Below are 15,227 nucleotides of genomic sequence, written 5' to 3'. Positions count from 1 at the left end.
ACTGCTGGCACGTAACATTAAAAAGGTTGTAGAGCAGTTTTTAAACTAGGAGATGGGGGAAAGCCGACTGCTGCAGAGGAGTATGTGGATCGGACAGAGACTTCTCTTAGAGGAGAGTCTAATGATAGAGAATCTCCAAGTTATAGTCAGGAGCAGAGGATGGAAGAGGATAATGTAAGGGCCAGATCAGTTGAGAAACATTCACATAAAGAATCTGACACATCAGAAAAGGGCAGACAAATAAACAGTGGCAAGTTTTTAAAGTGCTTATACACAAATGCTAGAAGTCTAAATAATAAGATGGGTGAACTAGAGTGCCTCGTGATAAAGGAGGATATTGATATAATAGGCATCACAGAAACCTGGTGGACTGAGGACAATCAGTGGGACACAATCATTGCGGGGTACAAAATATATCGGAAGGACAGAACAGGTCATGCGGGGGGGGAGTGGCACTATATGTGAAAGAAAATGTAGAATCAAATGAAGTAAAAATCTTAAGTGAATCCACATGTTCCATAGAATCTCTATGGATAGTAATTTCATGCTCTAATAAGAATATAACATTAGGGATCTATTATCGACCACCTGACCGGGACAGTGATAGTGATGATGAAATGCTAAGGGAAATTAGAGAGGCTATCAAAATTAAGAACTCAATAATAGTGGGGGATTTCAATTATCCCCATATTGACTGGGAACATGTCACCTCAGGACGAAATGCAGAGACAAAATTTCTTGATACTTTAAATGACTGCCTCTTGGAGCAGCTGGTACGGGAACCCACAAGGGGAGAGGCAACTCTCGATTTAGTCCTGAGTGGAGCGCAGGAGCTGGTCCAAGAGGTAATAATAACAGGACCACTTGGAAATAGTGACCATAATATAATAACATTTAACATTCCTGTGGTGGGAAGAACATCTCAACAGCCCAACACTGTGGCATTTAATTTCAAAAAGGGGAACTATGCAAAAATGAGGGGGTTAGTTAAACAGAAATTAAAAGGTACAGTGACTAAAGTGAAATCCCTGCAAGCTGCATGGACGCTTTTCAAAGACACCATAATAGAAGCCCAACTTAAACGTATACCCCAAATTAAGAAACACGGTGAAAAAACTAAAAAAGAGCCACCGTGGCTTAACAACCATGTAAAAGAAGCAGTAAGAGATAAAAAGACTTCCTTTAAAAAGTGGAAGTCAAATCCTAGTGAGGTAAATAGAAAGGAGCATAAACACTGCCAAATTAAGTGTAAAAATGTAATAAGAAAAGCCAAAGAGGAGTTTGAAGAACGGCTAGCCAAAAACTCAAAAGGTAATAACAAAATGTTTTTTAAGTACATCAGAAGCAGGAAGCCTGCTAAACAACCAGTGGGGCCCCTCGATGATAGAGATAGAAAAGGAGCGCTTAAAGATGATAAAGTCATTGTGGAGAAACTAAACAAATTCTTTGCTTCAGTCTTCACGGCTGAGGATATTAGGGAGATTCCCAAACCTGAGCCGGCTTTTGTAGGTGACAAATCTGAGGAACTGTCACAGATTGAAATGTCACAAGAGGAGGTTTTGGAATTAATTGATAAACTTAACATTAACAAGTCACCGGGACCAGATGGCATTCACCCAAGAAATGTGAAATTGCGGAACTATTAACTAGGGTTTGTAACCTGTCCTTTAAATCGGCTTCTGTACCCAACGACTGGAAGATAGCTAATGTAACGCCAATATTTAAAAAGGGCTCTAGAGGTGATCCCAGCAATTACAGACCGGTAAGTCTAACGTCGGTACCGGGCAAATTAGTTGAAACAATAGTAAAGAATAAAATTGTCAGACACATAGAAGAACATAAATTGTTGGACAAAAGTCAACATGGTTTCTCTAAAGGGAAATCATGTCTTACTAATCTATTAGAGTTCTTTGAAGGGGTCAACAAACATGTGGACAAGGGGGATCCAGTGGACATAGTCTACTTAGATTTCCAGAAAGCCTTTGACAAGGTCCCTCACCAAAGGCTCTTATGTAAATTAAGTTGTCATGGGATAAAAGGGAAGGTCCTTTTATGGATTGAGAACTGGTTAAAAGACAGGGAACAAAGGGTAGGAATTAATGGTAAATTCTCAGAATGGAGAGGGGTAACTAGTGGTGTTCCCCAAGGGTGTAACGACACAAACAGCTCCCTCTCCCAATTCCCTACTGTGACCCAGTGCTGCTGGCAGTCGGGGGGGGGGGACCGAGAACAGCCGAGTGCCTCGGGCAGTCAGAGGAGATTATGCACCCTCCCTTAGGTATGCATACCTTCAGCCTCTGGTTTTCAGGAGGGGGGCTGGAAAACCAACCGAGAACAGCTGAGTGCTGCCGGCAGTCAGGGGGGGGGGGGGAAGGCGGAGTGCAGCGTCCCGACCGAAGATCGATCGGGACGCGGGACAAACACCTAAATATCGGGACGGTCCCGATTTTATCGGGACGTCTGGTCACCCTACAAAGTTTGCAGATGATACTAAACTGCTCAAGGTAGTTAAGACCAAAGCAGACTGTGAAGAACTTCAAAAAGATCTCACAAAACTAAGTGATTGGGCAACAAAATGGCAAATGAAATTTAATGTGGATAAATGTAAAGTAATGCACATTGGAAAAAATAACCCCAACTATACATACAATATGATGGGGGCTAATTTAGCTACAACAAATCAGGAAAAAGATCTTGGCGTCATCGTGGATAGTTCTCTGAAGATGTCCACACAGTGTGCAGAGGCGGTCAAAAAAGCAAACAGGACGTTAGGAATCATTAAAAAGGGGATAGAGAATAAGACGGAGAATATATTATTGCCCTTATATAAATCGATGGTACGCCCACATCTTGAATACTGCGTACAGATGTGGCCTCCTCATCTCAAAAAAGCTATACTGGCACTAGAAAAGGTTCAGAGAAGGGCAACTAAAATGATTAGGGGTTTGGAGAGGGTCCCATATGAGGAGAGATTAAAGAGGCTAGGACTTCTCAGCTTGGAAAAGAGGAGACTAAGGGGGGGATATGATAAAGGTATATAAAATTATGAGTGATGTGGAGAAAGTAGATAAGGAAAAGTTATTTACTTGTTCCCATAAAGAAGAACTAGGGGTCACCAAATGAAATTAATAGGCAGCAGGTTTAAAACAAATAAAAGGAAGTTCTTCTTCATGCAGCGCACAGTCAACCTGTGGAACTCCTTGCCTGAGGAGGTTGTGAAGGCTAGGACTATAACAGCGTTTAAAAGAGAACTGGATAAATTCATGGAGGTTAAGTCCATTAATGGCTATTAGCCTGGATGGGTAAGGAATGGTGTCCCTAGCCTCTGTTTGTCAGAGGGTGGAGATGGATGGCAGGAGAGAGATCACTTGATCATTACCTGTTAGGTTCACTCCCTCTGGGGCACCTGGCATTGGCCACTGTCGGTAGATAGGCTACTGGGCTGTATAGACCTTTGGTCTGACCCAGTACGGCCATTCTTATGGTCTTAGTAACAGAGAGCCCTTGCCCACCTGCTCTGTGCTCTTCTGTCAGCAGGGCAGGTGTCACTGCATGCGGTGTGTCTGTGCCACATGCTGAGTGCTAGCACAGAGCACACGGGGAACCGCAGGGTGTGGGGGAGACTGGGGAGTGCAGAGAGGGCTCTCTGTGGTGAGAGAGCAGAGAGGTGATCCCAGTGGAGACTGGTGGTGACTTTCTGCCCAGAATCCAGCCTCGCAGCCAGCACCTCTTCCGCTCTGGGCCCAGCAGAGTGGAGTGATACCAGCCCAGACCCGCCCTCAGTGCCAGTGCCACACTTTGCTCCCGTCTGTGACCATGCCCAGGGTGTCCAGGATTCCTGCTGCTGGGCTCCTCAATGGCACTCAAACTTCTCATCACCCCTTCCAGGCTGGCCACAGCGTAGCTCCTTCCCCCTCTGTGCTTGGCTCGTTAGAGCCCTGCACCTTCTTCTCTCAGCCTCCCGGCAGACACGTTTGTGTGGACACACACCAGCGCCTCATGGGATGAGGAGAGATTTACACTGCAAGATTAGTGTGTGGAGCAGGCCCCACATGCTCATGAAGCTGCCTCCAGTGTGTCCTGTTCTCCTCCTTCCCCACTCTCTGCCCTATGCCCACAATTCCCTTCACAGGCTGTGCAGGCTTCATGGGCACTCTGTCCAGCTGGTGTGTGAATGGCCATGTACCCAGTGGTGTTGTATAATGAAAGAGAATCACTTCCAATGACAAACTGCCTATGGAAGATCATTAATCTCCTCCAGGGAAGAAAGATGCTGTTCTAACAACCCTCGGGAGACCAGCTCCTGGGCAAGTGGGTGGGGCAAAGTGGGCAGTTCTGAGCAGAACAAGGCTCATCATTGTCATCTCAGCACGGAATGATTTACAGTCAAACCCACAGGGGCCGTTCTGGCCCGGGGTGGTAGGCAGAGAACGGGCCCAGACATCTGCCTGGAGCGGAGGTCACTGTCAGCGTTGATCAGAGAGGCTGGGCCAGCCCTGACAAACTGTTCTTACCCTGTGACATGGAAGGCTGCACAACAGACCTCAGAGCATGCATTGTTAGACTCATTGGGAGCCATGGAGCAACTTGATTATTGTGGCCATCTATTCTGGGTGCCCCACGTACAAGCAAATACCCCACACACAGTCCAGGGACTTTTTAACTCCACTTCAGCTCCTTGCAGGATCCTTGAAATCTGTCTGACTCATGACAGCTATCAGCCTTCGCTGCTTTTCCAAAAAGTGGTGGGTTTTCAGCCACGTCTTCACTGCAGCTGCCAACATCTGTAATGCAACGGGGGGCGGGGGTGTGTGTCTCCAAACTGCAAAAAACGTAGGATAGTTGGATTGGCTGCTGGGCCCTTTCTCTCTATTCCAGCCCTTCACACACACACACACAGCTCAGAGCTAGCCAGTCTCACCAGTTCAGTGGAGAGGAGAAGGGAAGGAGGGCCCAAAGGGTCCTTATGAAAGCAACAAGGGCTTGAGTACTGGAGAGGAGAGCCCTGCATGCGGGATCTGGTGCCAGGAGCGACCCATGACTGCAATTCATTATAAATGCTCACTCACCTATTGTGTTTACATGCCCTTTGGCGTTGTATTTTTATTAATCATGTTTATTACGGTAATGCCTACGGGCCAGCCAAGAATGGGGCCCCATTGTGCAAGGGCCTGTACAAACACCAACTAGCAAATGGGCTGGGGTTGGGGTGCTTGCTGAGGGGGAGCTGAGGCGCCTCATACTCGGTGCTGAAAGGGTTAGTTGCTGGGGCTGCTTCTCCACCTGAGGAGGGAGGAATCTCCCAGCCCCTCTCAGAGGAGTTTCCTATTTCAAAGTGGCCCTTGCCCAGCAGCCAGCAGCCGCAGTATTTACACTGCAGTTACATGGTTAAAGCAGGGCCCTTAATGCTTCCTTCCCTCGAACAGCTGCCATGACTCACCCCGACTGGCCTGCAGGGCAGGGACAATCAACTAGCCATTAGGAGCCTTCACAGAGAGGACTGGGCAGAGGGACAAAAATCCTGCTGGATCAGGGGACACAATACTTGACTGTAAGCGTAAGGGGTTTTTTTTCAAACTACAGCCTATTTTTTGGGTATAATAATGGCTAATGGACTTGGGTAACTAGCAAATCTCTCTCCCTGTCCTGGCAACAGTTAGCAAGGAGAAAAGAGACCTGAGGTGTTATTACTCACTCAAAACCAGAACGAGATGTTGAACCATCATTCAAATGGTAGGTCTACACTGGCAAGTTTCTGCGCCACAAGTTATACCATTTTTATTAAAACGCTGTTACGTATCCACACTGTGCTCCTTGTGACGCTGGAACGCATCCACATTAGCAGCTCTTGCAACAGCAAAGACAGCAGTGCATTGTGGGAGCTGTCCCACTGTGCAACTGGCCGCAGGGTGCTTTGGGAAGCGTTTGCAATGCCTCATGGGGCAGGTACAGCATCACATGATGCAGGTTTCCCAATACCATTGTTCCATGGGCATCCTACTACATTGCCAGCTGCTTTTCAACTGAAGGGGCGGGGGGAGTGTGTGACAGGGAGAGTGTGTGTGTGTGTGTGTGTGTGTGTGTATGGGGGGGGGAGAGACATGGTGTGTTTTGGGGTTCAGAGAGTGTGTCAGCATTAGAATCATAGAATCATAGAATATCAGGGTTGGGAGGGACCTCAGGAGGTATCTAGTCCAACCCCCTGCTCAAAGCAGGACCAATTCCCAACTAAATCATCCCAGCCAGGGCTTTGTCAAGCCTGACCTTAAAAACCTCTAAGGAAGGAGATCCCACCACCTCCCTAGGTAACCCATTCCAGTGCTTCACCACCCTCCTAGTGAAATAGTGTTTCCTGATATCCAACCTAGACCTCCCCCACTGCAACTTGAGACCATTGCTTCTTGTTCTGTCATCTGCCACCACTGAGAACAGCCAAGTTCCATCCTCTTTGGAACCCCCCTTCAGGTAGTTGAAGGCTGCTATCAAATCCCCCCTTAGTCTTCTCTTCTGCAGACTAAACAATCCCAGTTCCCTCAGCCTCTCCTCATAAGTCATGTGCTCCAGCCCCCTAATCATTTTTGTTGCCCTCCGCTGGACTCTTTCCAATTTTTCCACATCCTTCTTGTAGTGTGGGGCCCAAAACTGGACACAGTACTCCAGATGAGGCCTCACCAATGTCGAATAGAGGGGAATGATTACGTCCCTCGATCTGCTGGCAATGCCCCTACTTATACAGCCCAAAATGCTGTTAGCCTTCTTGGCAACAAGGGCACACTGTTGACTCATATCCAGCTTCTCGTCCACTGTAACCCCTAGGTCCTTTTCTGCAGAACTGCTGCCTAGCCACTCAGTCCCTAGTCTGTAACAGTGAATGGGATTCTTCCGTCCTAAGCACAGGACTCTGCACTTGTCCTTGTTGAACCTCATCAGGTTTCTTTTGGCCCAATCCTCTAATTTGTCTAGGTCCCTCTGTATCTACCACTCCTCCCAGTTTAGTGTTATCTGCAAACTTGCTGAGAGTGCAGTCCACGCCATCCTCCAGATCATTAATGAAGTTATTGAACAAAACCGGCCCCAGGACCGACCCTTGGGGCACTCCGCTTGAAACCGGCTGCCAACTAGACATGGAGCCGTTGATCACTACCCATTGAGCCCGACAATCTAGCCAGCTTTCTATCCACCTTATAGTCCATTCATCCAGCCCATACTTCTTTAACTTGCTGGCAAGAATACTGTGGGAGACCGTATCAAAAGCTTTGCTAAAGTCAAGGAATAACACATTGAGAAGGTTACAGATTTTTTAGACAAAGGAAACGCAGTGGATCTAATTTACCTCGATTTCAGTAAGGCATTTGATACAGTTCCACATGGGGAATTATTAGCTAAATTGGAAAAGATGGGGATCAATATGAAAATTGAAAGGTGGATAAGGAACTGGTTAAAGGGGAGACTACAACGAGTCATACTGAAAGGTGAACTGTCAGGCTGGAGGGAGGTTCCTAGTGGAGTTCCTCAGGGATCGGTTTTGGGACCAATCTTATTTAATCTTTTTATTACTGACCTTGGCACAAAAAGTGGGAATGTGCTAATAAAGTTTGCGGACGACACAAAGCTGGGAGGCATTGCCAATACAGAGAAGGACCGGGATATTATACAGGAAGATCTGGATGACCTTGTAAACTGGAGTAATAGTAATAGGATGAAATTTAATAGTGAAAAGTGCAAAGTCATGCATTTAGGGATTAATAACAAGAATTTTTGTTATAAGCTTGGGACACATCAGTTGGAAGTAACAGAGGAGGAGAAGGACCTTGGACTATTGGTTGATCACAGGATGACTATGAGCCGCCAATGTGATATGGCCGTGAAAAAAGCTAATGCGGTCTTGGGATGCATCAGGCCAGGTATTTCCAGTAAAGATAAGAAGGTGTTAGTACCGTTATAGAAGGCACTGGTGAGACCTCATCTGGAATATTGTGTGCAGTTCTGGTCTCCCATGTTTAAGAAGGATGAATTCAAACTGGAACAGGTACAGAGAAGGGCTACTAGGATGATCTGAGGAATGGAAAACCTGTCTTATGAAAGGAGACTCAAGGAGCTTGGCTTGTTTAGCCTAACCAAAAGAAGGCTGAGGGGAGATATGATTGCTCTCTATAAATATATCGGAGGGATAAATACCAGGGAGGGAGAGGAATTATTTAAGCTCAGTACCAATGTGGACACAAGAACAAATGAATATAAACTGGCCATCAGGAAGTTTAGACTTGAAATTAGATGAAGGTTTCTAAGGGCATGGCTACCTGCAGATGTACAGCGCTGTGAGTTAAACCCGCCTTTGGAGAGCGCAGTAGGGAAAGCACTGCAGTCTGTCCACACTGACAGCTGCATGCGCAGTGGCGTGGCCACATTTGCAGCACTTGCAGCGGCATTGGGAGCGGAGCATTATGGGCAGCTATCCCACAGAGCACCTCTTCCCATTCTGGCGTTGTGGCTTGTGGGAAGGGGGTAGAGGGTGCGGGGCATTCTGGGTCCTGTCCCAATGCCCCATGATGCACTGGTTCACATCCCAGCAATCCCTCGGCTTCTGTTCACATTTGGCACCATCTTCCAACATTTTTTGTACTGCGCGCTCTGTCTTCCCTTTCGGTCTGCAGGAATGGAGCCCGAATTGCTGAGGAATATGCTGACGAGTCTCGTCACGTTTGGCAGTCAAGTTATTCCTTAAGATCCAAACTGACAGTGAGGACTCCAACGATGATATCGACTCGAGTAACGCATATGACACAAGATTGCTTGTGGCATTCACGGACATGCTCACCACCGTGGCATGCCGCTTTTGGGCTCAGGAAACAAGCACTGAGTGCAAGTCTGGGATGACAAGCAGTGGCTGCAGAACTTTCGGATGAGAAAAGCCACTTTCATGGGACTGTGTGATGAGCTCGACCCCCCACCCCCCACCCTGCAGCGCAAGGACATGGGATTGAGAGCTGCCCTGACGGTGGAGGAGAAGTGGGTGGCTATTGCAATCTGGAAGCTGGCAACTCCAGACAGCTACCGATCGGTCGCTAACCAGTTTGGAGTGAGGAAGTCAACCGTTGGAATTGTGTTGATGCAAGTGTGCAGGACCATTAATCGCATCCTGCTCAGAAGAACCGTGACTCTGAGTAATGTGCATGACATTGTGGCTGGCTTTGCACAAATGGGTTTCCCTAACTGCGGAGGGGCGATAGATGGGACACATACTCCAATTCTGGCCCCAGCCCACCTAGCCTCCGAGTACGTTAATCGGAAGGGGTATTTCTCTATGGTTCTCCAGGTGCTTGTGGATCACCGTGGGCGTTTCATTCACATTAACACAGGCTGGCCCGGAAAGGTGCATGACGCACACATCTTTCGGAACACTGGCCTGTTCAGGAAGCTGCAAGCCGGGACTTTTTTCCCAGACCAGAAGATCACCATAGGGGAAGTCAAAATGCCCATTGTGATCCTTGGAGACCCCGCTTACCCGTTAATGCCGTGGCTCATGAAACCCTACACAGGGAGCCTTGACAGCAGCAAGGAGCGGTTCAACAACAGGCTGAGCAGGTGCAGAATGACTGTGATTGTGCTTTTGGCCGTTTAAAGGGCCGCTAGCGCTCTCTGTTTGCTGGACCTGGCCGATGACAGCATCCCTGCGGTTATATCCATGTGCTGTACCCTCCATAACATTTGTGAAGGGAAGGGTGAAAGCTTCACTCAGGCATCGACCTCGTAGGTTCAACACCTGGAGGCTGAATTTGAACAGCCAGAGAGCAGGGCTATTAGAGGGGCCCAGCACGGGGCTGTAAGGATTAGGGATGCCTTGAGGGAGCAATTTGAGGCTGAAAGCCACCAGTAATGTTTGATGCCCTGCCCGGGAGTGAAGTGCAGTGGTTCCAATGTTAGTAGGAATCTGTGTTTGCTACGCTGACTTGCAGTGCCTGTTGCTTTCCTGGGCTAAGGTATCTTTTACTTTATGCAATAATAAAGAATGTTTTCAAAGCCAAAAAATCCATTTATTGAAAAGAAAATTCATTTATTGAAAAGAAACACAACAGCTTGGGAAACAGAAAGGGAAGGGGGTGGGGTGGGGAACGGTACAATCACAGATTCGCATGTGTCCTGTCTGGAGTGCTGTGCAATGAGTGCTGCACTTCAGGCTGGCTGTACTGCATGGGGATGGGGGTTGAGTGCAGGGGGTAAGGGTCGTAGTTTTCGGGGTGGGTGGTGAAGCTACAGGTGTTGGAGGCAGCTGGTGGCGATAAGAACCTGGATGTTGGGGAAAGTGGGTTGGAGGTGACATGGGGGCACAAGGGAAAGAGTTTGGGGACAAGGGCTGCAGGGAGGGGGGGCGCGGTAGTGCTCCGCCTGCATGGCTACGAGCGCCTGGATCGAGTCCACTTGGCATGATGCTTATCAGTCGATCCGTGCTTTGCTGCCAGAGCTCCGCGCTTTTGTGCCGGCGCTCCGAATTCTGCTGGCGGATGCTTTCACTCTCCCTCCACTCCTGCACTTTTAGATTCTTGTTAAGTGACTGCTGCATTACTTCATGCAGCATGTCCTCTTTGCTTCTACATGGCCTCTTTCTGAGTCTTTGCAGCCTCTCGGCCGGTGATAACATGGACGGCTGAGATCTCAAGGTTGCATCTGTAAAGGCAAAATGCAACTCTTAACAGAGGCAGCATTGTTCACACCAGACAGAGCAATGATTCTTCCGTACTTAAGAAGGGAAAGCACAGTCTACAAAATAGCATAATTTGCCCGTCCCAAAGCAAGTGCACATAACCCACGGGAACCCCAAAATGCACAGGGTCCAGAGGAATGATTGTTTCATGGCTATACTGTCCTCTGAGTTTCTGTGCCTTGGGGAGAGCCAACAGCTGTAGGGGTCCCCTATACTGAACACTGTCCCCACATTTTCCAAAGGAGTTCGTCCTGGAAGATATCTCGCTGCTGAGGGTGACCTGGGAAGCAAGGGAGGGTCTTCTACTGCAATGCGGCTTCTGCCCTGGCCCATATGCAGCTTGCCTGTGTGCATCAATGGGCCCTCCGCCCCTCACGGCACAGTGCCGCGGACATGTTAGCCTGACTGGGACAAGGACCACAGTGGCTCTCCCAAGAAACCTGCGCAAGCGCATTGCTCAAGTTCTGGCTGAGACCTTTGAAGAGATCACTGAGGCCGATTACCACGATGTGAGAGAGCACATCAACGCCCTATTCCGCATCTAGGCATGCATGCAGCCCTCACCCTCCTCGCCTAAGAACCCCCACCGAACAACTTCCTTCCCAAAATAAAAGCCGCTTACCAGGCACCTCCTCTGGTGTTTGTCCTTCCCCAAGCACCAGCCACTGCGACTGGCTACCTTCCTCCTGGCTTGAGAACAGCTCCTGGCTGCATGCATCTAGGGATGCCGGGGTGTCTTCCCCCTCCTCCTCCTCAGCACCCTCACTCCGCTTTCCTCCTCCTCCTCCTGCCTTGTTGGACTGGGCTCTGAAGTGTCCATGATGGTATTCGGAGTGGAGGTGGGGTCGCCCCCAAGTATCGCATCCAGCTCTTTGTAGAAACGGCAGGTCGCAGGGGCAGCACCGGAGCGGCGGTTTGCCTCACGGGCTTTGCGGTAAGCATTCCACAGTTCCTTCACTTTAACCCTGCACTGCAGGGCATCCCGGTCCTGGCCCCTTTCCACCATGTTCCTTGATATCTGCCCGAAGGTATCATAATTCCTACGGCTGGAGCGCAGCTGGGACTGGACAGCTTCCTCCCCCCAAACACTGATGAGGTCCAGCACCTCGCCATTGCTCCATACTGGGGATCACCAGGCGCGTGGAGGAATGGTCACCTGGAAAGATGCACTGAGAGCACTCCACGCCTGGCTGAGCAAACAGGAAGGGGATTTTCAAAATTCCCAGAGAATTTAAAGGGCAGGTGTGACGGTTGGTCACCTGAGGGCAGGGCAGTAGAGTTCAAAGTGATGACCAGAGTGGGTAGAACAGGCATTGTGGGACACTACTGGAGGCCGATCAGAGCGCACTAACAGACCAGGGCGTCCACACTGGTGCCGCGGCGCTCCAGCAGGGGCACATCAAACATTATTCTACTCGCCGAGGTGGAGAACCAGGAGCGCTCTAGCCGCGGAGTCAGAGCACTCTACGTGCCTTGCCAGTGTGGACGTGTCATGAGTTAGAGCGTACGGGGCTGCTTTAATGCGCTCTAACTCACAAGTGTAGCCATGACCTAACCATCAGAGGAGTGAAGTTCTGGAACAGCCTTCCAAGGGGAGCAGTGGAGGCAAAAGACATATCTGGCTTCAAGAGTAAGCTTGATAAATTTATGGAGGGGATGGTATGATGGGATAGCCTAATTTTGGCAATTAATTGATCTTTGACTATCAGCGGTAAATATGCCCAATGGTCTGTGATGGGATGTTAGATGGGGTGGGATCTGAGTTACTACAGAGAATTCTTTCCTGGGTGTCTGGCTGGTGAGTCTTGCCCACATGCTCAGGGTTTAGCTGATTGCCATATTTGGGGTCGGGAAGGAATTTTCCTCCAGGGCAGATTGGCAGAGGCCCTGGGGGTTTTTCTCCTTCCTCTGCAGCGTGGGGCACGGGTCACTTGCTGGAGGATTCTCTGCACTTTGAAGTCTTTAAATCATGATTTGAGGACTTCAATAGCTCAGACGTAGGTTAGGGGTTTATTACAGGAGTGGGTGGGTGAGATTCTGCGGCCTGCGTTGTGCAGGAGGTCAGACTAGATGACCATAATGGTCCCTTTTGACCTTAAAGTCTATGAGTCTATGAGCATGCTGTCTTGTAAGTTCAGAAAGCGGCAGGAAGCAACCAGTCCTGAGGCAGGGGGAGGGGAAACCCCAACATCAGCCTCCGCCTTCCTTCCTGGGCTCTCTGCACAGCAATCTCTTTCTCTCTCACAGGGCACATCTACACTGGCAGAGTTACAGCACCGCTCAGAGAGTGCTGAAGGGAAACCGCTGTTGTGTGTTCACACTGACAGCTGCCTGCGCAATAGCGTGTTCACACTTGCGGCGCTATTCGGAGCGGTGCTCTCTGGGCAGCTATCCCACAGAGCACCTCTTTCTCATTTTCCGCTAAGATTAGTGGGAAGGCGGAAGGGGTCGTGGGGTGTCCTGGGTCCTGTCCCAATGCCCCGTGATGCATTGCTTCGCATACCAGCAATCCCTGTGCTTCCATCCGCATTTGGCGCCATCTTTCAAGGGTTTGTGTACTGCGCGCCCTGCCTCTTTCTGGCTGCAGGAATGGATCCCGAGCTGTTGTCCAATATGCTGCTCGCTGTGACCAACATGTCACGAGTGGCAGTGGAGTTATTCCTTAAACTACAAAGGCAAGAGGAGTGTGAGATTGATCTCGCCACGCGTAGTAGCTATGACACGAGATTTCTTGTGGCATTCACGGAGGTGCTGACCATAGTGGAATGCCGCTTTGGGGCTCAGGAAACAAGCACTGAGTGGTGGGATCACAGCGTGATGCACGTCTGGGATGCTGAGCAGTGGCTGCAGAACTTTCGCATGAGGAAAGCCACATTCATGGGACTGTGTGATGAGCTCGCCCCAGCCCTGCGGCACAAGAACATGAGAATGAGAGCTGCCCAGTTGCTGGAGAAGCGCGTGGCGATTGCACTGTGGAAGCTGGCTACTCCAGACTGCTACCGATTGGTCGCTAACCAGTTCGGAGTGGGAAAGTCGACCGTTGGACTCGTGTTGATGGAAGTGTGCAGGGCCATTAATCGGATCCTGGTCCGAAAGACCATGACTCTGGGCAACGTGCGTGACGTTGTAGATGGCTTTGCACAAATGGGCTTCCCTAACAGAGGAGGGGCGATAGATGGCACGCACATTCCAATTCTGGCACCAGCCCACCTAGCCTCCGAGTACATTCATCGCAAGGGGTATTTCTCAATGGTTCTCCAGGCACTTGTGGATCACCGTGGCCGTTTCACAGACATTAACACAGGCTGGTCCGGAAAGTACCAAGAAGGGTTTCTTCAGGTATGTTAGCAACAAGAAGAAAGTCAAGGAAAGTGTGGGCCCCTTGCTGAATGATGGAGGCAACCTAGTGACAGAGGATGTGGAAAAAGCTAATGTACTCAATGCTTTTTTTGCCTCTGTCTTCACGAACAAGGTCAGCTCCCAGACTGCTGCACTGGGCAGCACAGCATGGGGAGGAAGTGACCAGCCCTCTGTGGAGAAAGAAGTGGTTCAGGACTATTTAGAAAACCTGGATGAGCACAAGTCCATGGGGCCGGATGCGCTGCATCCGAGGGTGCTAAAGGAGTTGGAGGATGTGATTGCAGAGCCATTAGCCATTAGCTTTGAAAACTCATGGTGATTGGGGGAGGTCCCGGATGACTGGAAAAAGGTTAATGTAGTGCCCATCTTTAAAAAAAGTGAAGGAGGAGGATCCAGGGAACTACAGGCCAGTCAGCCTCACCTCAGTCCCTGGAAAAATCGTGGAGCAGGTCCTCAAGGAATCAATTCTGAAGCACTTAGAGGAGAGGAAAGTGATCAGGAACAGTCAGCATGGATTCACCAAGGGCAAGTCATGCCTGACTAACCTAATTGCCTTCTATGACGAGATAACTGGCTCTGTGGCTGAGGGGAAAGCAGTAGACGTGTTATTCCTTGACTTTAGTAAAGCTTTTGATACGGTCTCCCACAGTATTCTTGCCAGCAAGTTAAAGAAGGATGGGCTGGATGAATGGACTATAAGGTGGATAGAAATCGTCGGGCTCAACGGGTAGTGATCAATGGCTCCATGTCTAGTTGACAGCTGGTATCAGGCGGAGTGCCCCACGGGTTGGTCCTGGGGCCGGTTTTGTTCAATATCTTCATTAATGATCTGGAGGATGGCGTGGATTGCACCCTCAGCAAGTTTGCAGATGACACTAAACTGGGAGGAGTGGTAGATACGCTGGAGGGTAGAGATAGGATACAGAGGGACCTAGACAAATTAGAGCATTGGGCCAAAAGAAATCTGAAGAGGTTCAACAAGGACAAGTGCAGAGTCCTGCACTTAGGACGGAAGAATCCCATGCACTGCTACAGACTAGGGACCGAATGGCTAGGCAGCAGTTCTGCAGAAAAGGACCTAGGGGTCACAGTGGACGAGAAGCTGGATATGAGTCGACAGTGTGCCCTTGTTGTCAAGAAGGCTAACGGCATTTCAGGCTGTATA

This window comes from Emys orbicularis, chromosome 6 (assembly GCF_028017835.1).
Source record: "Emys orbicularis isolate rEmyOrb1 chromosome 6, rEmyOrb1.hap1, whole genome shotgun sequence".
NCBI lineage: Eukaryota > Metazoa > Chordata > Testudines > Emydidae > Emys > Emys orbicularis.
The sequence above is the reverse complement of the archived record's forward strand: the minus strand, read 5'-3'. Positions refer to the sequence as shown.